The sequence below is a fragment of the Adiantum capillus-veneris genome, chromosome 14 (genome assembly GCF_014529385.1).
Source record: "Adiantum capillus-veneris isolate H3 chromosome 14, ASM1452938v2, whole genome shotgun sequence".
In the NCBI taxonomy this organism is placed as follows: Eukaryota; Viridiplantae; Streptophyta; class Polypodiopsida; order Polypodiales; family Pteridaceae; genus Adiantum; species Adiantum capillus-veneris.
This window is the reverse complement of record NC_140944.1, coordinates 113,270,069-113,274,166: the sequence shown is the minus strand read 5'-3', so window position 1 is coordinate 113,274,166 and position 4,098 is coordinate 113,270,069. Positions and strand designations below refer to the sequence as shown.

Below are 4,098 nucleotides of genomic sequence, written 5' to 3'. Positions count from 1 at the left end.
GAGTATGCTCTTCTGACTATTTTGTAGACGTTGCAGATCCCAATGTGATATCTACTCTACAAAGTGAAACGAGATATGTGCAAGGTGTCATGATATTGAGATTTTGATTGTGTTGCGATTTGGACTGTGATCGTTGCTACCATCTACAAATTGAAATTGCATTGAGATTGAGAGTGTAATTTGATGTGATTGCTATAACTCTACAAAACAAAATCACATCAAACACTTCATACACATGCTATAAAAAGGTTCTAGTGCATTGAAGTGGGTTAAGTTTTTTGTGGCAGATCGCACACATCCAATGTGAGGTGACAAATCGTGTCCTTATGAGCGCATTGGGTCGCTTGGTTGCACTTGAACCCATGACCTGGGTCACAAAGGTCCTTAACCAACCAACCTAGCTCCTTTGGTTAAAGGTAAGCACATATACAAGATTCTTCAAATATTGGTTAACAACTACTAAATTAAGCTCTTCTTCATGCTCATTTCCCATTTGGACAATGGGCCCAATTTGGATTAGTAAAAATCACCCTCTAGATAACCATGGCATTTTGTTGAATGATGCTGGTTTATATTTGTAATTTCAATCATGTTTCAACATAATCCCTTGACTACAAACCATGCTTGATTTTGTACTTTTGTAAGCAATATGTAAAGATGATATTAAACAAGGGGGAGGGTCTTTTTTTTCAAAACTCATGCTAAAGAGAATTACTATCCCAATATTTGGATAATGCTGGTTCTAATGGGTGGAGCAAAACAGTGGACCTTCACTTCACAATGAAAAAGGACCTTATTAGTGGAAAACCGCACAAAGAGTATGAGCTTCTTTGCAACTGCAAGAGCATGGTGGGTTGATGACAAAGTTGAAGCTTGGAGAAGATCATCACAAGCTACACGAGCTACATGTTTCGTTGAAGAAGTCAATGGAAAGAGGAAGGTGCAATGGAGAAGATCAAGGAAAAGAGGAAGGTGCACAGAGGAGCTAGCTTTGCCAATGGCGAAGAAGTCAATGGGAAGAGTAAGGTGCAATGGAAAAGGGGGCAAAGGAAGGTGCATAGAGAAGACGTAATTAGTTGGCAATGGCGTGAAGAAATGAGCCCATGAAATGAAGGTAAGAAAAATGATGAAAAATAATCGTTTATGCATTGTACAGCGTTCCCAAGCTCTTTTAATTTAGGCCAATTTGTAAATACACAATGTATTGCTTTGATATATTGCTTGGAGATTTTTTTTAAAGTTGAACAACCACTACACCATCGTTGCTTAAATTCAAAGGAAAAGAAGAAAAGGCACGCAATGAATTGAAGCATCGTCGTCGAAGTCGTGATCTGAGGCAGGCCTGCTGGAAGCAAGAGAGATAGCGAGTTGTGGTGATATAAGATGCGGGAGCAATTGCAGGGCGAGGGTCCAACAACATGAAGTAGATGTCTCGGGTATGCTTGATTTGATTGTGCAAGGGTTTAATTGTTGCAGACGAGTGGAGTGAGAGAGAGGGAGAAAAATGAAATGAAATGAAGTGTTATATTAACGCCTTCAAAAGGACATCTGAGCGTTTATATGTTGCAAGGTATTGATGTGGCATGAGAGACACGGAGAATGAGCCTTTGAAAAGAATCTTCTTATGGAATGCTGAAAAAGTAGCAGCATTTGTTAATGAATTTTTGGGAATGGATCGCTATATGAAAAGTATATGCAAGAACAATAGCGATGGAAGAAGTCTCTTGTAAACCTTTGTGGCTTCATGGGGAGCCTTGGGAATAGAGATTAGTGGACAAAGACTTTCGTTGCATGGTTTGACGCAAAGAAATTTGATCGAGGTAGAGACTTTGTCATCCACTCCAACAAAACAAGTTTTGAAAGAAGTGCCACCTCACATGCAACACGAGCATTTTGTCCTTGACACACTGGGAGAGATGAAGCAAAAATTTCCAACAATGAACTCAATTGCCAAGATAAATCAAAATCTCATTTTGTAGTCCAAAGCCCAAATAGTGCAAAGGAAAAAGGTTTGCTTTGTATGAATCATGCTTGGGAGCATTGCACATACAATAGGAACATGGAACGGATTCGCATGTGGACCGAACAAGGGCTAGGTTTGTTTCCATTGACAAGTTTATGCAAGCAGATTTCAAGAAGGAAAAGGAAATGAGGCAGCAAGTGGAGAAGTTCATTCATCGGAAGTGAAGAACACTATCTCCTTTTAGAGCCCGCAATAAAGCCAAGTATTCCAATTATATGACAGAGAGACAAATCTTTCTTCAAAAAAACCAACGTAGATGTTACACGAGACTCAAAGTAGGATCATTGTTTGAAGGGCTTGGTAAAATCCACCAGATCCCAATGGAAGATATCTCACACTTGGAGAGTGTTGATGAAGATAGAAACCATGAAGAAGTAGACACCAAGATGGTTGACCTTGAAGGAGATGATTTATTTGAAGGTATAAAAAATTTCTCCACCCCTTACATCATATGCAAGAGGTTTGATATGTGCCTACTATACTGTCCAGGAAAAGGTCAAAATCATGGGAGCATCCAATCACATAACTAAAGAGAATGTGAGATGTATAGGTGGATTGTTTTCCAAAGGTACACCACAACAATTTTGCTTCATTCCCATCCTTGATTCATACACAAAGGAAGTTGGTAGAGGCATAGTCTTTTAAAAGTCACATGGTGAACATGATTATTGGCGGTGGAAGGTGGAGATTCAATCATTGAGCAATGATGCAAAGAGTATTTATATTCGTGGAAGTCTTCTACCAGGATCTAGATTGCATATTGTAAGTACCTCTCTAGTAAAACATCTAAATTACATTCACATTTAGGATTTTTGATAGTTCACTCTTTATGTTTCAAATTTAGAATCAAGTAATAGAGGTTCCACTTGTGTTTCTTATCAAGATTGAGCCTCAATCAAGTGATGAAGAAGGACATGCAATATTTGTCTTTTGCTATGTAAAGATCAACTATTTGTTTTTGAATGTGTTTGCTAACTACAAGTTGCTTATAGCCTTGGAAAGAAACAACCCCCTTTTTTGCAAAAAAAGTCAAGTATGAATTCAACCATAGAAGACACAAATAAGTGGTCTCAATCTCAAATAGAGGTTAATTTATTACATACATTTGCGTATCAACTTTGGTGTTTTCTCACATGTCAATGTTCTATTCTAAAAGGAAGAGTACTCCTACTTGTTCGATCACATACACTCAATCAAAAAGGCTATCTCTTGCTTGTGACTCTGAGCATTCAAGACAGGTAGAAGAGGTATTCCTACTCTTGTTAAGAGTTGATTGTGAATTTATCTTTTTGTAAAACCTTCAAATTTTGATTCTTTGACTGTTGAGGTTACAAATATTGCAAATGGCTCACCCTTACATGTTCAAGCATCCATTTCTTCTAATAAAGAAACAATTGCTTGCTCAAAGATTCTTGATTAGGTATATGTTTGCATTTATTGAAGCATCAATGATCTTCCTTCCATTGAGAATAAAGCAATTTTGTGTTGAAAAAGTCCAATGGACCACTTGGTTTTGGGGATCCACAGTCAACAAACAAGCAACTTGAAGAGGTACTTAAAAAGGCTCCTCTATCTTGCATGTTAATTTTGAATTTGTGGTGTATATATGCTTTTTACTTGGATTTTTCTTTAATAGATGGTTGTAGAAACTAGCTCTCATTTAAATGCAAAATTGTGCAATAACTTGGATAGTATCGTGGAAGAAAATAACCAGGTAGATTATTCTATGATACATAGGGTACAAAATGGTCTATTTTGTTTAAATTTCTCTCATCCTTACAGTGTACATGGAAAATGTTTAACTTGGATGGCTCCTTTGAAGACCCATCTATTGGAGTGATTGAGGGCTTTGTAAGGCTAATACTATCCAATCTTCTTTTTTTCATGTAATAAGTAGGTATGCATTAGTAATAATAAAGGATGATTTATAGGTTGCAAATAATCCATCACAAAGAGAAGCAAAAAGTGAAAATGAGATAATGAAAAATGTATACTTGCTTAATCCCGAGAATTCCAATCTTAATATATCACTTAAATCTACTATGTTGTGTAGGACCATAATGATACCACTATAA

General features: G+C 37.0%; 1 pseudogene; it reads left to right on the top strand.

The window, feature by feature from the left end:
• The first annotated feature begins 1,583 nt into the window (after positions 1-1,583).
• Positions 1,584-2,449, top strand: LOC147442963 (uncharacterized; annotated as a pseudogene).
• The last annotated feature ends 1,649 nt before the right edge of the window (positions 2,450-4,098 follow it).